Here is a 27,500-nt window from a genome sequence, read left to right on the forward strand (position 1 = left end):
ATGAAGACCATGGAGGGGCTGCTGCTTCACCACCTGAGGCCACAGGTCCTACATGCCCTCGACCCTCTGCAGTTCGCATACCAGGAGAAGGTGGGAGCAGAGGATGCCATCATCTATATGCTACACCGATCACTCTCCTACTTGGACAGAGGCAGTGGTGCTGTAAGAATTATGTTTCTAGACTTCTCTAGTGCCTTCAACACCATCCAACCTCTGCTCCTTAAGGACAAGCTAACAGAGATGGGAGTAGATTCATACCTAGTGGCATGGATCGTGGACTATCTTACAGACAGACCTCAGTATGTGCGTCTCGGGAACTGCAGATCTGACATTGTGGTCAGCAACACAGGAGCGCCGCAGGGGACTGTACTTTCTCTGGTCCTGTTCAGCCTATATACATCGGACTTCCAATACAACTCGGAGTCCTGCCACGTGCAAAAGTTCACTGACGACACTGCTATCGTGGGCTGCATCAGGAGTGGGCAGGAGGAGGAGTATAGGAACCTCATCAAGGATTTTGTTAAATGGTGCGACTCAAACCACCTACACCTGAACACCAGCAAAACCAAGGAGCTGGTGGTGGATTTTAGGAGGCCCAGACCCCTCATGGACCCCGTGATTGTCAGAGGTGACTGTGTGTAGAGGGTGCAGACCTATAAATACCTGGGAGTGCAACTGGATGATAAATTGGACTGGACTGCCAATACTGATTCTCTGTGCAAGAGAGGACAGAGCCGGCTATACTTCCTTAGAAGACTAGCGTCCTTCAACATCTGCAATAAGTTGCTTCAGATGTTCTATCAGACGGTTGTGGCAAGCGCCCTATTCTACGCGGTGGTGTGCTGGGGAGGCAGCATTAAGAAGAAGGACGCCTCACGCCCGGGCAAACTGGTGAGGAAGGCAGGCTCTATTGTAGACATGGAGCTGGACAGTTTGACATCTCTGGCAGAGTGATGGGCACTCAGCAGGCTCCTATCAATTATGGAGAATCCACTGCATCCACTAAACAGTGTCATCTCCAGACAGAGGAGCAGCTTCAGCGACAGACTACTGTCACTGTCCTGCTCCACTAACAGACTGAGGAGATCATTCCTCCCCCAAACTATGTGACATAGTTAACATTATTCAAAGTTATTATCTGTTTTTACCTGCATTTTTATTACCCTTTAATTTAATATTGTTTTTTGTATCAGTATGCTGCTGCTGGAGTATGTGAATTTCCCCTTGGGATTAATAAAGTATCTATCTATCTATCTATCTATCTATCTATCTATCTATCTATCTATCTATCTATCTATCTATCTATCTATCTATCTATCTATCTATCTATCTATCTATCTATCTAGAAGTATTCTCCGTTTTTTCTATCATGTTGTTTGTAGTGTCCTCTAGTATTTACTAATTGTGTATTCTTATTTTGACAAAACTGCTATTTTTTACTAGACTAATTGCATAACATATATTCACAAACTGAATAATCCAGTTCAGGGTTTCAGGGGCCTGGGCTCATCCTGGGAGCACTGTGTATAAGGTAGGAACCAGACCTATCTGTGATGCTAGTGTTACCGGCCTCAGTCAAGTCATAGACCATACTTCTCTCTTCTCCTTTATTCTCATTTACCCAGAAATATATAAATGCTTCAATTTCTGCATAGATCAACATGATGATCAGTTAAACAATGGTGCATGCCAGTTTCCTCTGCAGAACAAATAGTGTAAACACATTTGCTTTGGTTCAACAGTAGTATTGTGGCCAGCTATCAAAAAGCACCTGGTTAGAAACCAATGTCCCCAGAACTCGTTAATTTTCAAAGGAAGCAGGCAGTTCTGTATCACCACATTGTGTGTGGATGAGATACTAATCAAAGCAGTCTGACTATTCAAAGCAAGTGACTCTTTTGCAAGACAGGTAAACATTTACAGTATGTCCTGTAGAAAGCCATCAACAATAACCTGTAGCAGAATTTTCCAGAAATTTTGCCTTTAATTTAAAACACTGGTTTATAACCCATTACACTAAGCAACACACAGAAATGTAATTTTCTTTAAACACTGAATTCTAGCCCATTACACTAGCCAATAGTGGGACTCTTGTCATTAAAGTGCTCAAGCATACCCACAAGGTTATACTAAATCACGCATTAACTTAAAATGTACATCTTAGGAAGTGGGAGGAAATCTGGGGAACCCAAAGAAAACCCTCTCCAGTAGGAAATGTAGAAGTCGACATGGACAGTGACCAAGCAGATGGTTAAATTGGCACTTCGTAGCTTTGTAGTTTTTTTGTTCTGTTGTGTTTAGTATTATTTGTTATATGATTATCAAACAACTTACAACATGTGTACTGTTGTGTAAGATTTTTTTCTTTTAGAATGTTCCATTCTAAAAATGATTAGCAATTAAAAACTGTAAGATGATTTTCATTGAAGAAGACCAAATTTAAGCAATTGTTCAATTTTATTTAATAGCCAAATAAGAGTGATCTCCAGTATACAGGGTATAGGAAGAAATGGGAAGCTAGGAGAATAATATGCTTAAAGATTTCCTTCCATTTTTATAATTACATATTTCTGTCATCAGTGACTGCATTTTGGAGCTGTGCATGAAGAGATCTGAGTAGGCACTTACTTACAGTAAATTACACCTATCCATAGTTGGTTATTAGCATGCCAATGTAGCAGAAAGTGAACAGTGAAACTGTTTTTTTTTCTTTTTTTTTTTTTTGCAAACCAGTCTTTTTATCAAACACATTTAACAAAAGTCTTTAAGGTATTTGTGATGTTCTTCAACTTGGATTTCTATTATTTTTTCTCAATATTTGTTTGTGTTTATTAGATAGTTTGTATTGCATGTCCATAATAATTAAAATGATTCATGTACTATTAAAATCAATGCTAATTACTATGTTATTTTATCTTTCAGCTATTTCTAGCATCATTTTGTACCCTGGACAAGAAATATGCCTTCATTTGATTTGTAAATTTTGATTTGTATATTCAGTAGTTAGGCGCCACCGTGAGTGGCAGCCTTTCCAGCAGCTCCGTGTAGGACCTTATCTTCTTTATCTTTTTACCTTTTTCTCTATCTCTCTGATCATTCCTACCACTTTCTTTTATGTGGACTTGTTTCCTGGACACTTTTTACTACTTGGACATGGATTTTTACACGCCAAGACTCATCTATTCAGGTAGTCAACTTCTAGCGCTGAGAACAAAGGCCTGTGCCTGTGTGGTTCCCTATTTACCTGATGAGGTAAGATGGTCGTATTGTGGCAGCAGAGAAGGCGCTAAGCTAAAGGCTAAGTGGCTAGCGAAGAAGTGGTGATTCAAGCCTTCAGTGCCTTCTGTGATCCTGAGAAATGTGAACTCACTACCAAATAAGATCGATGAACTGGCTGCATTGTTGAGAAATGTCAGGACCTGCAGAGAATGCAGTTTGTTGTGTTTTTGCAAAACGTAGCTAACAACTAGCATCCCAGATGCTAACGTGGAATTACTCGGGTTTAGCAGAGTTAGAGTGGACAGAGATGCAGGAATACCTGCAGGAAGCAGAAAGGAGGAGGACTCACTCTCTATGTGAACACAAGGTGGTGCAACCCTGGATATGTAAACGTCAAAATCTCCACTTGCTGCAGGGTCATCGAACTGTTGGCCGTAGGTCTGCGTCCCTATTACTTGCCCAGAGAGTTTGGACACGTCATTGTTATTGTTTATATCCCTCCTTGCGCGGACGTGGAGATAGCGGGTGACATCATCCACTCCACTGTTGCTAAACTACAAACACAGCACCCCAAGTCGCTTGTGCTAATCTCTGGAGATTTTAACCATATGACGCTGGACAAAACATTACTTGCCTTCTCCCAGTATGTGGATTGTAAGACCCAAGGAAATAGGACTATTGACCTACTTTATGCAAACGGTAAGGACGCATAGAGCGCCACCCCGCTGCCTGCACCTTGGGAAAGCAGATCATAACCTGGTTCTGCTTCAGCCTCACTACAAACCAAGCGTGAGGGAGCTACCTACAACCACATGCTCATTCAGGAAGTGGTCCCCTGAGGCAGAGCAGGCTCTGAGAGACTGCTTTGGAACTACGGACTGGGATATCCTGCAGGGGTCATATAGTGAGAACATTGAGGAGGTTGTTGACTGCACTACTGACTACATCAATTTCTGTATGGACGTTGTAGTTCCAGTAAGAACAGTATGCTGCTATGCTAACAACAAGCCATGGATTACAACATCAAGGGCCTTTTGAACCAGAAGAAAAGGGCTTTTAAACGGCGGTGATCAGCATGAGCTCAAGCACATGCAGAAGGAACTCCGAGTCCAGCTCTGGGCAGCGAAGGAGCAGTACAGGAGAAAGCTGGAGCAAAAGTTGCAGAATAACAGCATGAAGGAAGTGTGGGATGGGATGAAGGTCATCACTGGCTGCAGCTCGAAGCGGGGTGCCACCATCGAGAGAGACAGGGAGAAAGCAAACCAGATGAACAACTTCTTTAACAGGTTTGACCACCCTAACCCACTCTCACTCTCACCTCAGAGTACTGCATCCTCCACCCATCCTTCTGCTGATACCAGCACAGGAGAGAGTTTTCCCACACCCTCAATTACAGCAGCCCAGGTAAGCAGAGAACTGAGGAGACTTCGTGCCAGCAAAGCAGTGGGTCCAAATGGAGTATCACCACGACTGTTGAAGGCCTGTGCGTTGGAACTGGGGAGTCCTCTACACCATATTTTCAACCTGAGTCCCAAGGCTTTGGAAAACATCTTGCATCACCCCAGTCCCAAAGGTATCACGTCCTGGTGAGCTGAATGACTTCAGGCCTGTCGCCCTGACATCACATGTGACGAAGACCATGGAGCGGCTGCTGCTTCACCATCTGAGGCCACAGGTACCCCACGCCCTCGACCCTCTGCGGTTCGCATACCGGGAGAAGGTGGGAGCTGAGGATGCCATCATCTACATGTTACACCAATTCCTCTCCCACTTGCACAGAGGCAGTGGTACAGTATGAATTATGTTTCTGGACTTCTCAGCTTCTTAGGGACAAGCTAACAGAGATGGGAGTAGATTCATACCTGGTGGCATGGATCGTGGACTTACCTCAGTATGTGTGTCTCGGTAACTGCAGGTCTGACATTGTGGTCAGCAGCACAGGAGCGCCGCAGGGGATTGTGCTTTCTCCGGTCCTGTTCAGCCTATATACTGTACATCAGACTTCCAATACAACTTGGAGTCCTGCCACGTGCAAAAGTTCGATGACGACACTGCTATCATGGGCTTCATCAGGAGTGGGCAGGAGGAGGAGTATAGGAACCTCATCAAGGACTTTGTTAAATGGTGCGACTCAAACCACCTACAACTAAACACCAGCAAAACCAAAGAGCTGGTGGTGGATTTTAGGAGGCCCAGGCCCCTCATGGACCCCGTGGTCATCAGTGGTGACTGTGTGCAAAGGGTGCAGACCTATAAATACCTGGGAGTGCAGCTGGATGATAAATTGGACTGGACTGCCAATACTGATGCTCTGTGTAAGAAATGACAGAGCCGACTATACTTTCTTAGAAGGCTGGCGTCCTTCAACATCTGCAATAAGATGCTGCAGATGTTCTATCAGACGGTTGTGGTGAGCGCCCTCTTCTACGCGGTGGTGTGCTGGGGAGGCAGCATAAAGAAGAGGGACGCCTCACACCTGGACAAACTGGTGAGGATGGCAGGCTCTATTGTAGGCACGGAGCTGGACAGTTTGACATCTGTGGCAGAGTGATGGGTGCTGAGCAGGCTCCTGTCAATCATGGAGAATCCACTGCATCCACTAAACAGTATCATTTCCAGACAGAGGAGCAGCTTCAGCAACAGACTGCTGTCACTGTCCTGCTCCACTGACAGACTGAGGAGATCGTTCCTTCCCCACACTATGCGACTCTTTAATTCCACCGGGGGGGGGTGGGGGGGTAAAAGGTAACATTATACAATGTTATTGACTGATACACCTGCCTCGCACTCTCCATCTTGCATTTTTTAACTTGCACTGCATTTTTATCACTCTTTAATTAATACAGTAATCCCTCCTCCATCGCGGGGGTTGCGTTCCAGAGCCACCCGCGAAGTAGGAAAATCCGCGAAGTAGAAACCATATGTTTATATGGTTATTTTTAGAATGTCATGCTTGGGTCACAGATTTGCGCAGAAACACAGGAGGTTGTAGAGAGACAGGAACGTTATTCAAACACTGCAAACAAACATTTGTCTCTTTTTCAAAAGTTTAAACTGTGCTCCATGACAAGACAGAGATGACAGTTCTGTCTCACAATTAAAAGAATGCAAACATATCTTCCTTTTCAAAGGAGTGCAAAGCAAGCAGTCAAAAAAAAAAATCAATAGGGCTTTTTGGCTTTTAAATATGCGAAGCACCGCCGGTACAAAGCTGTTGAAGGCGGCAGCTCACACCCCCTCTGTCAGGAGCAGAGAGAGAGTTAGAGAGAGATAGAGAGAGAGATAAAAAATCAATACGTGCCCTTTGAGCTTTTAAGTATGCGAAGCTCCGTGCAGCATGTCCTTTCAGGAAGCAGCTGCACACAGCCCCCCTGCTCACACCCCCCTAGTCAGCGCAAGAGAGAGAGAGAGAGAGAGAGAGAGAAAGTAAGCTGGATAGCTTCTCAGCCATCTGCCAATAGCGTCCCTTGTATGAAATCAACTGGGCAAACCAACTGAGGAAGCATGTACCAGAAATTAAAAGACCTATTGTCCGCAGAAACCCGCGAAGCAGCGAAAAATCCGCGATATATATTTAAATATGCTTACATATAAAATCCGCGATGGAGTGAAGCCGCGAAAGGCGAAGCGCGATATAGCGAGGGATCACTGTATTGTTTTTATCAGTATGCTGCTGCTGGAATATGTGAATTTCCCTTTGGGGATTAATAAAGTATCTATCTATCTATCTATCTATCTATCTATCTATCTATCTATCTATCTATCTATCTATCTATCTATCTATCTATCTATCTATCTATCTATCTATCTATCTATCTAAAGCCAGGGAGAACAGAATTAATGCAACTGTGCATAATTTAATATATGGAGGCCATCCTACAGAGTCACTAAGGATCCTTTTCACCAACATGTGCCCGTGTTTTTTCACATAAAAGTGTTCACTAAATGTACTGTAACCTCCGAGGTTCTTTGTATATTTTTGGATAAGTTAATGTTGGAATTGCCTAAATTATTAGTGTTGATTTGCATATACACCCTTCAGTACTTATCTTTTTGACACACTGTCACACACCCTTAGCCAAGGTCCAGTCACTACCCCAGCTGGGTTACAAATCAAATGTAGAGCTACAATACCATACCTGAACAGAAGTATTGGGCCTATCATTCTCCATGGGTCACTTACCCTGAAAGGGCTACACTTCAGAATGCCTTAGCAAAGGCAAAGGGCCACTTTAAGATTTCTTGTATGGACTTCCCACATAGTTAAATTTGAAAGGGCTCCACAAGTCAAACACAGCAATATGGGCAAAACTGGGTACCTCATGTTTACCCCCAAAAGGCTGCACAATTCTAACTGAACAAGCACAGCTTGCATCTGAACAAACATACTAAAACAAGGCCAGTAGGTTCTCCTGTCAAATTGACCAGATTGCTAACTTTGAAAGAGCTAAACAAATAACAAATCACTTGAACAAGCACACTGGAGCAGATGACATCAATAAACAAGGCAAGATTCAGTGAAGTAATACTCAATCTTTAATTTAATTATTATCAGTGTTTATTTGGGGAGAAAGTAGGCATTAAATAGTAGAAGTCAAAACCAGAAGAAAACATACAACATGAACAATGCAAATCAAATTTCAATTCAAATTAATTTCCTTAAAGCAAGCAGTAACCAAGAGAGATGTCCATGTAATTTAAACAGTCCATTATTCTTAATCCAATTTAGATGTTCTTTAAAAGTATCCAGTGCCATAGAACAGCCACCCTCTCCTTCACTGAGGCACATTTTAGTCGGTGCTGCATATTCATGCTTCAACAGCATGTTGTTTCAGTGTATCTTCAGAATTCTCTACACCTTCTCTCTCATTTCAACACTGCATTCTTATATTAAAAGCTACTGTGTATGTCTTCCCTTCATTAAAAGAGCCATATGTCATCTGCCTCTCTCAAAAGTTGTATGTCTGCCTGCATCACACCAAAAGAGGTGCTTTCTTTTATACTGTGGCTTGATGGCTATTTTTAATCATTTATATCAGTCAAGACTAGATGACTAAGAATTTACTCTTGGTGTCCTACCTGGCAACCTGAAATTATTTTAAGCTAATTACGAGATTCAGGTTAAACAGAAAAGTCCAGAAAAGCTCCCATTTCACATCTTCTCACATATACACACTAGTTAGTGTATCTGAAGTTAAACATAAACATTCTAATAAATAATAACACTTCTTCCTCATGTTTGCATTGCATTTGCATATCTATCCTATAATTCTCAGCTCATTTGCATCCTAGAATGCAACACTCTGTACAAACACATTGTTATTCTTGTCAATTTGTTTAGTTGATAGTTCAAAAGAAAAACATCCAAAGTTGTCTAAAAACTCAACTTGTCTTCTTTCACACATCGTCTGCATCTGATGCTCCCATCCTTACTGTATGATGTCATTGTGTTAATCACTTTCTTGTCAGAACTTCATGTCCAGTGTCTATGTTTTGCTTCTCTTAACCTTTTTGCTAAACTACTGTTTGAATACAATAAAATAAAAATATTGCTAGTTTTCCCTTATGAGCACTATAATATAGTTTTACTCTTGGTTACACTTAAAACCTATATATCTAAAATAATCCTAAAATAAATTATACAAATTGAATATTTCAAGTCTTATTTAATAAACTGAAAAAGACTTCTTCATCCTCATTACAGCCTCTTTTTTCAAGCAGACAGCATCTCAGTATGAAAACCCCCTCTTGGACTTTTTTTAAATTCAGTACATTTCCTGTGCTTCTTGATAACAGGGAAAAGGATGAGCTACATAATAAGACAACTATTTTTTGATCCATTGAATGGTTTACCAGAACCTCTTCAAGGCCATCAAAAATCATTCTCCATGGTCTTACCACACTCTTTTTACAATCAGGCCTTCACTTTTGCCACCACTGCCAGTACCTCTCGATCAAGTTCAGTGACCCTCCTGCTGCCGATACATTAAAGTCCTATTTGTCCAATTTACCTGCTTCTGATTTTTCTTCCTCAGACATTTGCAGGTTACGTTAAATATTATTCCAAATTAGCTTAGTGGGGGGGTGGGGGGCTTGTGTGGGTGTGTGTGCGTGTGTGTGTGTGTGTGTGGGTACAACAATGGGCTGGCACTGTTTTATACCTTGTGCTCAATATTGCCAGACTCTAAGGATGGATGAAGTGGGTTTGAGAATGTTATATTTAGTTTGCCCCCTCAAAGTCTGCAAGGCCCTCATGTACTCTGTGAGATTTATATATACTTTTATAATTATTTCAATATGAATCTATAGTATGACCAGATTCAGTAACAGCTTATGTTTAGTGCTTAGCTGATATTAGTAATGCTTAGTTGTGTGCATTTGTGTAGGCACTGACATGTAATAAGATCAGAGTATGCACTCAGGCAAACAATCACAATGGATAAAAAATATGTACCTGAATAAAAAATTAATACAGCAGATTGTTGGAAATGAACATCTTTCATTTTTATATTTAATACAGTACCTGGTTTGTTCAAATTGATTTACCATATTGTGGCTACTAAAGCAAAGAAAATTTCTTCATGTTTGAAAATCAGATGTACATGTTCTGGTCCAACACACCAAAAGACCTACGCCTAACAGAAAATCTTAGAGAGTGCTCGACTGACAAGATGTTAACAGGTGGAAGGGCACATTAAGGGTGGCTCAAGGCAGTTCTGTAGAAGACCACCTCACTAAAGGGGCCATAGGTCCCTTTCATGCATTCATCAAAATCGAAACCTACAGGATTTCAAAATCCAATGAATGTTGCACAAGTCTTTTTTTTGTAACACTCCCTAAATGTAGATGAAATGCATGTTTTCAAGTCATATTTTTCTTAGATGGTATGAAATTTCTTTATTTTTATTGTTATTACCTTATGTTATATTGCAGTGCAAACTATATAATTGGACCAGATTGATTTATTACAGCATCCATGTTAATTCCTCTAAGCCTTGCAGGAAGATTTTCTGATAATCAAATGTTAAATTAGAATACAGCCCTATTCGCATGCATACAATTGCTTCTAGGAATATTTTTAATAAGGACCCATGTGTTTAATGTAGTAAATTAATTGCATTTGCAGGAAAGTAACCAATTCTAAAAGACTGACATTGACTTTGGTAACATTTACTATATATTTTGTTTCATTTTATAGTAATTCTGTCTGAAAGTATTAGCTATTTCAATGTATTGCTTCATAATTTATCCTAGTTAAAACCATGAAAATGTAACATGTAATACAACACAATTATATTTAGTCTGTGGGCGATTATAAAAGAATTACATTTAGCAAGATGCCTGGCACACATTTCATTTGATTCTAGCTGACTGTAACATTTACAATTAATCTTTTACTTTATCTTTAGTTGTACTCGGTTAATCATTTGTGTAAATGAGCATGTGGCTCTGGAGAAGTTTTTCAAATGGAGCTTTCTCGTCTACTTGTATAATGATCAATTTTCAGTGCTGTAAAACCAAACTAAATTATGACTAGAAAATTGCATATTATGAAAAACAAACAAACAATTTTTTTTGTAGTCATTTTTATTCTTTTCTTAATGCATGAAAGTAAAGGAAAAAGAATGAAAAGAATTATGACTGTCAAATTATGCAACCAAACATCAAAACATAGCCCCGAAAACTGTCAGGAATGAATACAAGTAAAATTAGAAATCTGCTTCTTTTAAGATTTACTTATGCAATTTTATTTTGTTAGTGCTTGTATCCAAACTCACAATCTGTATTTAACGTAGCACAGTTCACCACACATTCTGATGTTGGGATATTGAGCACACAGTACTTCACTCTGTTGTCTAATATGGCACCATGATATGCAAGTAAGAATACCACTGTATTCTGTACAAATGTCAAAACTACCATTACTACCGTTATAATGAACTCCACTCCACTGTATGTATGTATGTGATTTTATAGGTGATGAACTAGATTACCAATGACTTGCTTGGAATCACTAAGCTAGTGACCTTCTGGAATACACTGGCATCCTTTAGCACTAAAACCACACCTCATGGTTGAACTAGGAACATTATAATAAGGACGGTTTCAGTAATGTGCCTGAAGTATCAGTATAGGTAACAGTATCTTATGGATCTTATCACAAACATTAAAATGCTAATATTAAAGACAATTTTGATAGAGGTAGGACACAACAAAATGATTTAGTAATACTCCACCTTTAGGTTTCACTCCATAAATTTAGGTATGGAGAACAGATGAAACTATTCTGGGAAGGATCTTCAGGTGGATGACATAATGCACTGCTGCTTTATGGATCTAATGCACCTGGGTTTGAATAGCACAGTGTGTCTTTTTCCATTTGGACACACTGTCAAGGTTTGGTTGATTCCATATTGGCACGTATGTAGGTGAATGTGGATTTGTGCAAGTTATCCCTGCCCTGGGTTTTCAGGTTTATTCCTGCCCTGTGCCCAGTGCTGCCACAATAAACTCTTGCCCCCCTGCAACCTTAAATTGGATTATGTGAGGCTGATAATGTAGCATGCATGTGTGCTCAATAGCCAACTTTCATAGTGATAATTTGTGTTACATCTAATAACTCATGGGGGTTTTGTCCATCTTGCTTTTCAGAATAAGCCACTTGCTACTAACACTCCAGAAAAGAACTTAAACAAATTTCCCACAAGCTTTTGTCTCTCTTCAACTGTATTATGTTGATAAAGCTTAAAATGAATAGTTTTTCACCCCCACCCCTGAGAATTAATATTTCTGAGTAATATAATCCTTTGGAAAAACATATTTGCATGGGCTTCCATGTACAGTATTATGCACTTTTCAAGGACTTTTTCTAAATTTTTGGTGTATTTTTCTTGGCAGAGAATTCTATATTTGCATTTAGATGAATTAGTTGTATATGGAAATGCTCCTTTTAGGTTAAAGTTGTGGTGATCGCCACAACTTTGGTCAATGGGAAAGAAAGTTAGAAACTTTTCCCAGAATGGTGCAGGTTTTATGTGTTTGTATTAGATGATTTACAGTGGTTTGTTTTTTTTAAATAAACTAATGTACACCCTATATCACAAAACATATTCTTTCTTTTCTTAACAAAGTAGGAAAGCTTACCAATTGAATGTTTTTCAGTATTTCAAAAGAAATAGACTGACAATTCTACTCTTGTTGAAAAAATAAATCATATTTTGAATTTCATGCTTTTTTCTTACATTGATATTTCACATTAACATTTGGAATTGAGTACTAAATAAATGTATTGTGTCTATATTAATGTGTATTTATGTCATAGTTATAATGCTAGGCTTTTAAATTTCATTCCATTATTTTTTTCTGTAATAAAATCTGATAAATTGCTGTAAATTCTTAACACTAGCAGATATTCTCAACTGTTTACAGTAAATTACAGGTCCTATACTGGTGTTTACAGTAGTTTACTGTGATTGCAGTAAGGTACTGTTATTTTAATTTGCAGTTTCTTACTGTAATATTTGTGGCTCTTACTGGCAACTCTGCCAGTAATTCACAATAAAATCTGCAGTGATTTTTTTTACAATGCAGATTTGTCAGATTTCCTTTCTGTGCAATTTATCATGTACTTAATGATCTTCTTTTTTTAACTGTAGATTTATTCCCTTCTGAGAAGTGTATTCTTTAAAATGAAAAGTATTTGATTCTATTTATTTATTTGTTTATTTTATTTTTTATGCTTTTGATGCACAAAGTTTAAAAAGCCGTATCTCTGAAATATTTATGTTCACTTTCTTGACATCAACAAAAATCACCTTTCCATGAAGCTAAATTTCTAAAAGCAGTGGTAAGATGTGAAAGAGCTAGTGTAATATCAGATAAGTGAAACTCAGGTACGTGGGGGAGATGTTTTCACAATAAGGAGAGGTGACACATTGCAGTTCTAAACCTTGAATGTTACAATTTACATGCATTATGATTCTGGAAAGATCAAGAGAAATGAAATGATGCAAAGGTTGTCCTGTGACATTGTTAGAAGTTTTTAAAAAATTAGATAATGTAAAGGATGTTTAAAATGAGTATATCTATGACAGAAGCTTACGGGACAGAACAAAGCAGAAAATAAAGATGAACTAAGGCACAAGATTAAGGTGACAAGGTACATCCTAGAACATAACACATTGTCAGGGAGCATTAAAGATGTCACCTAGAGTAAAAATGTTTCAGATGAGCTGTGGGGAAGTTACTGGAAACATGGGAACAAGAGTGCCAGTTTAAGTTTCTTTTCTGCAAAGCTAAATAGCGTAGGACCCAGCAAGGCAGGGATGCAATTTACTGGATCTTCGGTTTAGGCTTAAAGAAATATCATACAGCAAAGCTAAGTAGATTTCAATTGCTTGACAGAAGGAAGAAAATGAGGCACTAGACCATGTTAGAAAAGGGCAAAAAATGAAAGCACAGTTGTAAATCTAGGAGGGAGAGACCATCGAAGCTTCTGACATAAATAAGTGAGAGCTGTTGTAGCTGAGGTCTCCTTCAATTGCAAATTCATTTAAAAATGAGTATTCTGACATTAGACCAGTATTTTCATGAAGCGGAAACAGGAGGCTAATGCACTTGGAAACATTGGTGGGAGACTTTATAAAGAAGTGCATGAAACAGGAATATTTATAATGTAAATGAAAATATTAAGACTGCTGTTAAAATAAATTATGTTGAGAGGGGGAAAAATATCATTATGCAAATATGTGAGCTGTTTAACTATGTGAATGCAGGGGTGTAAATCTGTTGACATACACAGGGAGTTTGATGACAGCAATTGACGCAAAATAATTTTATAAACAGCGACAGAAGAAAGATTTGAACAAATTGAAAGCTGGTGGGATGTCTAAGAGTGTATTACATCAAACAGACTGTCATCAATACATAAAGATAAGGAGGGAAAACTGCTTTACTACAATATACAGATGACTGAACAAATTGAAAATCTTTAGTAAATAAAAATCTTTTTCAAACAACAAAGAACAAGTTTCTCAAACAAAGCATGCAACATTAACATGAAAATGTATGCGGGTTGAAATATAACAGCTCCAAAAGTTTGGGCTCCACTCCATCAAAACCTGCACATTCTGCTTGTATCCATATTGTTTATATCTGGGTATATACTAAGCTCCTCTCACTTCTTAAAGATGTGTGGTAGGTTCAATTGTAAATTAAATTGCTTGCTTGCTTGCACATGTTTCTAGGTATTATGCAATAACAGAAGTAATTAATCCACACATTATTTCAATACACAAACGTACATGAAACAGAACAGAGGAGTGTCAGTAACAACTCATAGTGATGGCTGTGCTGGTGTTTTTATGCAGATGACTAACAGAGCCACAATATGCACAGTTAATTAGCAGCCCAAATCAGGGTAGACTAGTGAGTCTACAGCCTGGATATAAATGCTGAGATAAAAGGGGCATGTCTTATACAAAAAAGCCTATCATTCCAAAGCTCTTGTGTCTCTGTAGATAAAGTCTCAACCTAATGTTATTTTATTAATACTCCAAATGTTTACTAGACCAGTATCAGTAATATATGCTCTGGTATTCATGCATTGATAAGGTCAGGTCCATCTAGATTCTGTAGCCAGGTGAGTACATTATAGCTGTTTTTAAATGTTTGCATCATTTGCTTTGCTTTTGTACTGTATGGCTGGGTCCCTGTCTTACGGATTCTAAATTTTTAAGATGGTTATGCCCATTGTGAATAAATGGACAAAAGTATGTGGACGCCCCTCCAAATTTTCAGTCGCTCCCATTGTTAACAGAAGCATAAAATCAAGTAAAAAGCTATGCAGTCTCCTTTGACAAACATTAGTAGGCAGAATAGGTCAAACTGAAGAGCTCAGTGACTTTAAATGTGGCACTGTCATAGGATGCTATCTTTGCCACAATTCAGCACATGAAATTTCTGCTCTGTTTGGTGTGGAGAAACTCATGGGTCCTGCAAAGAGTCCTGATCTCAAAAATTCTGAACATCTTTGGGATGAATCGTAAGGCCGATTGTGAGCCAAGTCTTCTTGTTCAACATCAGTGCCTGACTTTACAAATGCTGTTTTGGCAGAATGGGCACAAAGTCTCATGTATACACTCCATAAAATCTTGTGGAAAGCCTTCCCTGAAGAGTGGATGTTGTTATAGCTGCAAAGATGAGCCAACTTCATATTAATGCCCAAAGTTTTGGAATGGGATGTCCAACAAGCTCATACAGATGTGATGGTGAAGTTGTCACAAATTTATAGCATATTTGCAATACAAAATTCTGAACCACTACTGTACTTCTATTGCCTGAATGGAGACCAGGTTTAGGACAGCATCACTTCTCTGAAATCCACCACTATGCCTCAGGATTTGCTAAAGCTGAGCTGCAGATGGTGCACCCTGCGTTAGTCTGCAGACTCTTTCACCACACTTCTGTATTTCATGCTCTGCAACCACATACAGACACTATGACACCAAAGTCATTTGAAAACGTGTAGGTTACTCAGAAATGTATTGAAAGCCTGACAGGTATATAATTAACAGGTAAGGAACCAGGATAACTCATGGAGGAGTGCCAGTGTTGGTGACCTCCCATTCTGACACACAGATCTAAAGGCCTCACAAACTGTGTTCGGTTTCTCAAGTACTCAGTAATCTAAGACAATGAATAATGCTGATGCACTCCTTCATAGACCTTACATTATCTCCCACCAGTAATAAATGTATAGTGCTGAAGTAGCTAGAGAAGTCCAAAACATAATTATCATATAGTTGCCTTTTACATCCAGATATGAATAAGTCCAGTGTGGCAGGTAGATGATGGATTCATCCACCGCAAGATGTGACAATAGGGAAACTGCAGAGCATGGGGTCTGATGTGGTTAAGTACAAACCTTTCCAAGAATTGTCACGATGTGAGATGCTAAGGCAACATATCTATAGTCATTAAGTGTGCTATAATTACCTTTCATTGGCACCAGAACCAGTCAGGATGTCTTCCGCAGTGGGACCCTTTCTAGGCTATGAGAAGGGATATTGCTGAAGATATGCACATGACTAACTAGCTTCATGAGCACCATAAAGCTAATACCATCAGGACTTGCAATCTGCTGAATATGGAATCTCTCTAACTCTTTCTTGTCTGGGTCAGGAGTGATGGACATTCTGCGACAGGAGTTGGGGCCATACATATTTAATTAATTTTGTTTCATGCTAAGTCTTCATAGCAGTAATTACAAATGTGAACGTTTTCAAAGAATTGACCAATCTGTTTTGAGACTGGTAGTTTGGAATCGCGTGTGTTATCTGTTCACATCTGTGCAAGATGAATTATAATGCAAATAGTAAAGAGTGAAAAGTAAAAAATGTGAATGCCTGGTGTCACACACGTGCTCATGGGAGGCAGCTAAAGGGTTTGAATAAGGGCAATTCCAAATCAGACCAGGATGTGGCAGAGGGCACTGACTCTTTATCTCCCTTTCCTGCAGACTATTCACGGGAGATTCCACCTGGCCCTCTTGACATCACTTCCGGGACTGAGCCTATGGAGGAAGACCTTTCTGGCTCCAGCCTCTGTGATGTCACGTCTGGGCTCAAGCCTATGGCTAAAGACACTTGTGAGCCTGACCCCTTTGACCTTATTTCCTGTCTTCCCCTTTAAAAGCCTCCACCTTTTCACTCTTCCCTCAGTTCTGTGGACACATCGGTGCTGTTTATATTTTTGCAACTTTGCAGCCAAGATACCAAATATATGGGTGGCTGCCCCAAACTTTGTTATGACTCAGAGTGGAGTTTCTGACACTAGTTAGTATACTAATAGCAATCCCAAACTCAAAATGATGCTAAGTAAGCAACAGCCTTCTAAATAAAAGTTTTCTTTATAAGTGCCATCTAGGAATCTGGGAAAAACAAAACGATTTTCCACCCAGTTAAATCATCAAATTGTTCTGTTTTTAACTTTCTCTTTACTTTTTTGATGTGGAAATAAGCTTTTCCCATTTTTTAAATTTAATGGACATGCTGACCACCCAAGGATGCTCTAGGATGACATCAACAACATAGGTCAGTACATTAGGTAGCTAACGTTTATTGGCCAACTCAATGACTATAGGCTATTTCCATAACATTGTACATAACATTTATAAATTGTGCTTTAAAATATTAACTAAATGAGGCTGGAACATATATAGTAAATGGGTTGGGTAATAAGGTAGGAAAAATAGAGTTTTTAACTTTGGTTTCTATTTTTGAGACCTGATGGCACTTAAAAAAATTTAATAAATCAATTTTATCCCCTTCTTAGCCTTTATGCTTAAGATTCTCCTGGCATACTTGTAGTCTTTCTCCCCTTTTCATATGAACTTGTTTATGTTCAAATCTTTGGATTTTGGTAGGAAAAAGAAAAGCTTAGAATAATCTGTGACAAACATAGGGACAGCATGCAAACTGGACACAGAAGGCAAAATCAGCCCAAAATGAAAGCTGAGATCCAAGGCCTCTGAGGAAATAACTCTAACTGCTGTGCCATCACACCACACAAAAATTAATTGTTGTTTTTAAGCTCTGATGAGAATAACACACAAATTTCTATAGATATTCATAAAGTTTGTTGTTTTTTGTTTAATGTTATACTTATATAACATAGATGCATTTTACAAGAATACTTTAGTTTAGAGAGCAGACAATAAAATATATTGAACCATCTGTTCTTTGGCAAAAGTGTAAACTGAAGAAACACGCTCAGCTGTTATTGTAAAAGCCAAACACTCTGAAGCAGCAAACAAAGAGAGTTTGTATTTACCCACAAACTACATCCAATTCATTGTGTGATTTCATAAAGCCTGCTTTGGTATACTTTTTACAAAAAGCATATTCATGCTCAGCCAGTTTTCTTCTGCAAGCTGCTCCCTTTTCTGTATTTGAAGACATGTTAAAATCCCAGTTTTACTGTCTTCTTATACTGTCAAATTAAACCAATATGTCTTATGCTGAGTGAATAACCTCTCTGAGAAATAGGTTCTCTTACCTCAGAGCTAGTCCAAAACACATGCATACCTTAAAACAGGTGGTGAAAAACAAAACACTCAAAGATTATAGAAAAATAACACTAAGCTTGGCTTTTAATGTTGATTTAAATTCTTGAAACAAACAGCTGTCAAGGCACTGGAAGGCAGCATACCATCAGAGCAAGAGCCTCTGGCATGACAGGAACATTTGCAAATTCCCTGTCTGTGGCTTCAGTTGTGTCCAGGTAGCTTGGTTTGGTGGATGACTTGATGAATAGCACTCAGATGTTAACCATTGTGACAAAGTGGCAACCAGAGCAGGGTATGTGAGCTGCTCTTTTTTATTTTCTTATTCAGCTATTATTTACAATAATTCCTCTAATTAACTATGCATTTCTACTTGCAGTCATTCTCTGTAATGTGTCCTACACTTTTTTTCTCTGTAATTAGAATATTCTGGCAACTTCTTCATTATCTAAATACTTTGAGACAGTCATTCAGCTGCGACAGGTATTGAAGTTTTAACTCGAATGTTTATGTTTGAAGGGTACATACAGTATCTCACAACTCTTACAGTGCATCCGGAAAGTATTCACAGTGCATCACTTTTTCCACATTTTGTTATGTTACAGCCTTATTCCAAAATGGATTAAATTCTTTTTTTTCCCTCAGAATTCTACACACAACACCCCATAATGACAACATGAAAAAAGTTTACTTGAGGTTTTTACTCCTTTACGCAAAGAGTTGTGGGACTCTACTGAGACATGTAGTTGAGGCAGAAACCTTGACAACCTTAAAGAAGAATCAGTGTCACAGTCTTTTTGTTTATGGTTGCTGCACCCATTGCTAGTCATATGATATGGAGGTCACGTGTACTATGTCAGCACGTCCCATCTATATAAGATGATGGCATGTAGTCCTCTGCATCCAAACTTTTTGATTTACAGTATTTCAAAGACAAATAGTACAATTACAGTTAAAAGCAAATCAAAAGGTACCTTGTGTGAGGGTTTTGCATGTGTATTCTAATTTCAACTTTTGGTTCTGTATTTCTGGCTTTGACTTTTGATTCTTTCTATATCTATATTATTACTGTATTATCCTGACCCCTGCCTGCTTAATTATTAGCCTTCTCTTATTTGCTTCTGCTCATCTATTTGTCATTTTCCTCTTACCAGTTCCCTTTGGACACTCTTAGTGTTTCTTTAGCATATACTAATTATTATTTTATTTGCTACACAGCTCACAATGTGGAGTTTAGTGCTGCTCCTCTATTGCCCCAGAGAACTAGATTCACTTTCAAGCTCAATTATTATGTGATGGCATGCACATTCACCTTGTGTCTATGTAGATTTTCTTATGGCATTCTAGTTTCCTCTTACACCCTTAAGACTGATTTATTTGATGACTTTAATTTGATCCAGTGGGGTGCGTGTGCACTGCAAATGAAGGCCATATACTATCCAATGGCGATTATGATTAATGCTATTAATATTCATCCCACATCCTTGCAATGAAATAAACAAGTTTAGAAAATGCTTCTTGTACTCAAAATCCACACAAACATTCTGTCTTTAAAGACACCATGATTATATCTTGTGAATGTTCTGAGTAAACATGAAAAAGGAATGATCTTAAGGATTTGGAAAATGGACAGATGGATATGTAGGAGAAAAACTCCTGCACTGACATTTTAAAACCACATGAATTAGATTTTCTATATATTACACCAAAATATAACCACATGATGTAAAAAAAATATAAAAGTCTATATTCAATCAAATTGCCTGTGTTGACAGGTGTGAACTTGTGATGGACATCTCATCAGATTGTACTTTAAATTCAATATAAAATGGTTTGACACTACTACTGGACCATTTCTCTCTAGAAATCATATAACCCTACATATACAGATATCAGTTAACTTTCTTGAATAACATATTAATTTTTTTAAAAATGAATTGACATTTTTGAGACTTTTCACGCTTTCTTCACTCATAGTGCTGGCAATGTAGACCTGATGATGAATGACAGACTTCTTCACCTTCATGCACCAGCTTCTTTTTTCCACCCAACACACATATTTGTCGATTCTCCCCAGATCTCGAGCCCTCAGCAGAGTGGTCACTGAAGAAAGTGAAAACTGCCTCCCCTCCCCATCCGAGTGTCAGCAAGCAAATTCCAGTTGGCACATAACACTGATGGGATTCAAAACTGGCCATTGCTACTCACTTAGAAAATTCATTTTTATGTCTCATCCATCACAGTTGCCTGCCTGAATGCTTTTAGTATGCTGAAATTCATTTCCTCACTTTACATTTTGTAATTTTCTTTCTTTATGTACAAGAAACTAAACATAAACTGTCAAAACAAAAGTAGACAAAATCCAAAATGCAAATGTACTTTTTAACGCATGAGTGAAAGGAAAGAGAGTTATTGCTTGACACAAAGTGTGTATTTAGAATATTCAGCTGCTCTTTTTGCTCATGAAATACTGTCAGAATTGATAGCAGAGTACACTATGAAGCAAATGTCTTCTCACATATCAAGGCTTTAAATAAATGATGAGTATTATACTCAAATTAAAAAGGACTAAGTCATCTTTTTAAATTTGTGTGACAACAATAGAAGTACTATCATTCCTTTAATCTAACTATATTTATTCATTCTAAGTATATCTAATTACCCCTGTGAACTGGGATTAGAATAAGGTCAGCATCCCTCTTGCATGTTGTAAAAGGTAACTAAAGGAGGCTGGTGTTAAGTAGGGCTTCCAGACAGTAAAATTTCTATTCTAGCACCCTCTGAGAAGATGGAGAGCCAATTAATATTGGGAAACAAAGAAAATGACCATTAACCAGGCAGAGACACAGTTAGAGACAATTTGCTTAATCATTTATTCACTAATTTTAAAACAGTATTTATTTAGCACACTTTGTTAAGTGTTTGCATGATATCTCCATCTCAAAAAGGATGAAAATTGTGTTAAAAATGGATGGATGGACATGAATACAGGAATTTAAGCAGAGAATCTGTATAAATAAAAGACATGTGTATGTGTGTGCCTGAGACAACAAAAATTCAGAAACTACTGAAAATACTACTATAAAACTCTGGGTAGGTTAGAGCAGTCAAAGCAAAATGTAACTAATGGTAACCAAAGCCACCTGAAACATTAGAGATTAAGTATTACAATGTTCATCTGAGTTTTAATAAAGGCAATGATGGGGGTGATGGTATACATTTATATGAGCAACTAATATTTTGCTTTTAAATTTATTTAGGGAAGGCTGGTTATTTGTACCATTCCATCATAATTAATAAGGAAAATAATCAACATTTGAAAGCTTATGGTTTCAGTTTGTTTATTTTCTTGACATTTTCTAGTTTAAAAGGCTTCTGTTCCCAATTAAATTATGCTTTTTCAATAAGCATAAAGAAAGCTCAGGGCCAATTTTAAATATAGTGGGAATAGTCTGGAGGAATCCATATGTTACTCAAGGACAGTTATATGTGGAAGTCTCCAGAGCAGGAAACAGAAATTATTTATATATTTCATGTCTGACTGGACAAAAATATAAATATAGTTTACAAATATGTTCTGCATTTTAATTTGACAAATAACTGTGTACTTAATTATGAAATATTTAACATCATTTTAATTAAATTTTTCCCCATGGCTGACAGAAATATTAAATTTTGACATGACTGTGCACTGTTTGTCTTCAATAAAGATGTTCCAGTAGAAGATTGTTAAATAAAATGTAAATGGTAATGGTTCAGTAACTGTTTTACTATAATAATAGGAGAAGTGTTTTCTATTTTTTTAAGTTTTATGGTTAAGCAGAGGCAATGTCTTTCTTCATACATATTCACTGTTGCAAGAACCTGTTTGAAGTAAGGTGCAATAGAAAATTAAAACTGCCCACAGTGAAAAAATATGTGCTAAGCATACAATCAGATACACATCTTATGTGTATAATAGAAATGATAATACTAAAAATTGTATTTATTGAATGCAGTTCAATGTGCTTTACACAACAAATGATACAAATAATTACAATAGCAGTTGCCATTAAGATATAGAGTAAATATGTTGAAGATTGAAGATTATAATGATTAGCTCCTTGCTCTCATTGCTCTGGTGCTAAAAGTTTGATTTTCATGATAATCATTCCCTGTCTTGAGGTTTGTCTGGAGGTTGCAAGTTCTTCCAAAGTTTTGTTTAATAACTGCAGTTTCCTCTAGCATTACAAAAACTTGATTCAATACAGAATGTTAGCATCAAGACCAGCTGTTTCATTTAAAATTGAAAAAAAAATACAATGTCCCTGAGAATATGTGCATATACTGTATGTGAAAATTCTGTGCAAGGTACTAATTGCATTAATTTCACAAATAGTGATGGACAATGTGGGTATAAATTGCTGATTTATACTGTAATATACATTTTTTACTTTTTAAGACAATATGTATCAGAAACGTGGAATGGATGAATTTGTACTTTTTAAGTGGAGCTTCCTAGATTATGTGCATAGTGAACACTTGATTAAAAAGCTGACTTCTCAAGTAGTCTTTTGCCTGTTTGATATTTTTATTATCCTTTTTTCCAAAAGTTCTTGGAACCACCCTATGAATTTTACATCTTGGTTACGTTTTTTAGATCTATGTAAATGAAAAAAACTTCATAAAGAAAATAGTCATGTTACGGTCATGGATTTGTTTCTGTGTTTTGTGATTGTGTTCTGCTGTATTTAAACATTTACCTTAATTGTTTTTGTTTTTCTTTTGTTCTCCCTGTTTCTGCAAAATGTACTGACAACACAAGAAAACTGCAGGTGAGCTAGAAACACCTTTTTGAATGATGACAATGGTTCAATGCAACTAGGAAACTTAGATGCATGAGGAAATTATGTCCATAGACAAATATCAACAAATATTTGCAGTACATAGCAGTTCTAAGAAAAAGATAAAAAAGCAAAAAAAATATCAACACATTAAAAAGAACAATTAGAACCACCAAATATATTTAATATCTTCTTTGTGCTTAATTTCACAAATGGCCAACACTTAAAGGAATACTTAACCCAAAAATTACATATTTTTAATATGTTACTTAATTTGTAGTGGAGACGAGAAAAAAATTTAATCTAATGTTTTGAAGAATAATGGAACAAAAAAAGTTTCTGACATAATAGAAGGCAATAGCAACCAGTGTACAATGGCAAACAAAGTGAAAAACACCCATGAAAAAAAAAATCTCACTTTACTCGTGTTGAATAATCCACATGTCTGTTATCCAGTGTATGCTTAAAACATACAAAAATATTGTTAAATAGTTACTTCCTGAATAGTTACTACCACAAAGTCGATCATCGAACTGAGGCCTAGGGTGTCCTGGTGCCAAGTGCACATATGAACACCCCTATGCTTGAACATGGTGTTCGTTATGGACAATCCGTGACGAGCACAGAAGTCCAATAACAAAACACCGCTCGGGTTCAGATCGGGGGGGCCATTCCTCCCAATCACGCCCTTCCAGGTCTCACTGTCATTGCCCACGTGAGCATTGAAGTCTCCCAGCAGAACGAGGGAGTCCCCAGAAGGTATGCCCTCTAGCACCCCCTCCAGGGACTCCAAAAAGGGCGGGTACTCCGAACTGCTGTTCAGTGCATACGCACAAACAACAGTTAGGACCCGTCCCCCCACCCGAAGGCGAAGGGAGGCTACCCTCTCGTCCATCGGGGTAAACCTCAATGTACAGGCTCCAAGTCGGGGGGCAATAAGTATACCCACACCCGCTCGGCGCCTCTCACCGGGGGCAACTCCAGAGTGGTACAGAGTCCAGCCCCTCTCAAGGAGATTGGTTCCAGAGTACAAGCTGTGCGTCGAGGTGAGACCGACTATATCTAGCCGGAACCTCTGAACTTCGCGCACTAGCTCAGGATCCTTCCCCTTCAGAGAGGTGACATTCCACGTCCCAAGAGCCAGCTTCTGTAGCCGAGGATCGGACCGCCAAGGTCCCCGCCTTCGGCCACCACCCAACTCACACTGCACCCGACCTCCTTGGCCCCTCCCATAGGTGGTGAGCCCATGGGAAGGGGGACCCACGTTGCCTCTTCGGGCAGTGCCCGGCCAAGCCCCATGGGTGCAGGCCCGGCCACCAGGCGCTCGCCATCGAGCCCCACCTACAGGCCTGGCTCCAGAGTGGGGCCCCGGTGACCCGCGTCCGGGCAAGGGAAAACGCCGTCCAAAATTGTTTTTCATCATAGGAGGTTTGTTTAACCACTCTTTGTCTCATCCCTCACCTAGGACCAGTTTGCCTTGGGTGGCCCTACCAGGGGCATAAAGCCCCGGACAACAGAGCTCCTAGGATCATTGGGACAAGCAAACCCCTCCACCACGATAAGGTGGCGGTTAAAGGAGGGGGATGGTTAACTAAAAGAGTTTAATCACCTAATTAATAACTTGGCAGCCAATAAAACTTCCATCTAATATCTGGATTTGTGAAGTATGTACATTTTACAATTCACAATTTTTACTTATTTTTCTAGTTTTAAATCCACAGAATATTCTGTATTTTAAATCAAAAATTTTTCTTTTCCAATTATCTCAGCTCTAATTAAAAATAGCAAACAGCAGATTTCTCAAATTCTGGGACCTTATCAAGGTCTTGTTCTCTAAAGAGATATGTTTTATCTTGCAGTACTGAACATTTCTTTTAAAATTACCTGGTGAACTACAATTAACACACACCTGATTGAACTGATTGATTTATTCATCTATGTATCATTCTACTAATATTTGAGTTATGTCATTTTTACATAGCTCACTACGTGTGTGAAAATGGATACATGGATCGACTAATTTAGGGTTATTTACTGTATTTTCTTGTTTTTCTTCCATTATATGCTGCAACCTGAAATTAATATATATCTCTAATGCAATACCCTAACATAAAACTGTCTCTGGAATTCATCATTCCAATTAACAATTTTTCATCACTGCTTTATTCCTTTGAAATTTATGGGCAGAGTTTTAAAATTTAACGTAAAGTTAGTAATTGACAGTTTGCTCACTCCTTTCTGCCAAACAGCTGAAGGTCCCTTGTTGTTTTAACTGAAAATTTTCAACCCATGATAAATATTTTGATTAGATGTAAGCTTTAAAGATTAAATGTTTGTTTTTATGCCATTCCCTCAGATTTTAGGTTTACAGTATTTGCCACATACTTAGCACTAATGGTGTTACTCTTTACTGTTGTGTTACCTTTTCTCAATTTCTGTATAATGAACTTTACTATGTTTTGGGTCCTGTTTAGCTTCTTGAAATTATTATATCCCAGATCCAATTTGCTTGAATGTTAATCTTTTTGATTTAGATTTTATTAGGATCTGTATTATTTAACTTGAAACTTGTTTATTATATTTATCATCTTAGCCTTGCTTAATGTTGACATCATATACTCCATTTTGGATTTGTAGCTGCTATGAAATTATGTACATTATTGTACATTTATGCATGTAACACTGTGGTGTGTTGGTACATGTTGTTGGCAAACAGTAACTTTCTGAAGTTTGTTTTGACAAAGAAAGGGCATTTTTTCTATTGAGAAAAAGTAAATTTTTCTGACATTTTCTCAAGGGTTTTGGCCAATGTTTATCCTAACTTTGGCAACCAAATTTAAAAGAATAAACATGCTCAATCTCTTTTGTTCTCCAGTACTGTGACCTCAGCACTACCCGCTACTCCTCCTGTTTTCATTTTGTTTTTTTTTAACCTTTCTGACCCAACATTTTTGGAAACATAAAAACAATTATGACAGTGTGCACTGCTTCCTTAGACTGCTCTTAATGCTCCTTCTAAGCCTTCTGCTGTACAACAAAAAAAAATCGGGAGTGTGCTCCCCTCGATTTTCTCGTATACTGAGATAGAGGAAAAGGTCATCAGAACCACTCCCAGTTGCACACTATTTCTCAAATATCATATCTCTTTGTTTCTCATAATAACTAAATATATATAAATAAACTATATATATAATATAAACTAACCCTAATGTGAATTTCCCCTTGGGATTAATAAAGTATCTATCTATCTATCTATCTATCTATCTATCTATCTATCTATCTATCTATCTATCTATCTATCTATCTATCTATCTATCTAATTGATAATATTGACACACAATCATTTATCTCTATTTATAATGTTAAATAGCTTATTGTTCCTATTACATCTTTATATTTACATGACATGTTCAATGTTTACACATTATTGTTAAACTGATGATTTATAAATGAAAACAAAATTAATAATACAGTAGTTATATTAAATACAGTTTTTAATATCGTGTACACATTTATGTTTCCATGATACAAAAGATTTGGATGGCTGTTTAAATAAAATACTACTGCCGGTTGAGTAATTTTCTCAAATTTCGTATCTGTTTGTTTTTTGTCATCATAAATATTTATACAAAATTTGACTCATCTATCTGTAATTATAACAATAGTTTACTTGAAAATTTCCAAAAGTATTTAGTCAAAGTACTACTTCAAGTTGCCAGAAGTGGCCCAAAAGTAGATAGGATTCCTTATCTATACTAATAAAAGGCGAAGCCCTCACTGACTCACTGACTGACTGACTGACTGACTCACTCATCACTAATTCTCCAACTTCCCGTGTAGGTAGAAGTCTGAAATTTGGCAGGGTCATTCCTTACAGCTTACTTACAAAAGTTAGGCAGGTTTTATTTCGAAATTCTACGCGTAATGGTCATAACTGGAACCTGTTTGACTGACTCACTCATCACTAATTCTCCAACTTCCCGTGTAGGTAGAAGTCTGAAATTTGGTAGGCTCATTCCTTACAGCTTACTTACAAAAATTAGGCAGGTTTTATTTCAAAATTCTACGCGTAATGGTCATAACTGGAACCTGTTTGACTGACTCATTCATCACTAATTCTCCAACTTCCCGTGTAGGTAGAAGGCTGAAATTTGGCAGGCTCATTCCTTACAGCTTACTTACAAAAGTTAGGCAGGTTTCATTTCGAAATTCTACGTGTAATGGTCATAACTGGAACCTGTTTTTTCTCCATATACTCTAATGGAGGAGGCGGAGTCACGTATCGCGTCATCACGTATTACGCCTCCTACGTAATCACGTGAACTGAAAACGAGGAAGAGATTTACAGCACAAGTCAAACGCGGGAACGAAGGTAAATGACGTTAATTGTTGAC

Source organism: Erpetoichthys calabaricus, chromosome 5, assembly GCF_900747795.2.
Source record: "Erpetoichthys calabaricus chromosome 5, fErpCal1.3, whole genome shotgun sequence".
In the NCBI taxonomy this organism is placed as follows: domain Eukaryota; kingdom Metazoa; phylum Chordata; class Cladistia; order Polypteriformes; family Polypteridae; genus Erpetoichthys; species Erpetoichthys calabaricus.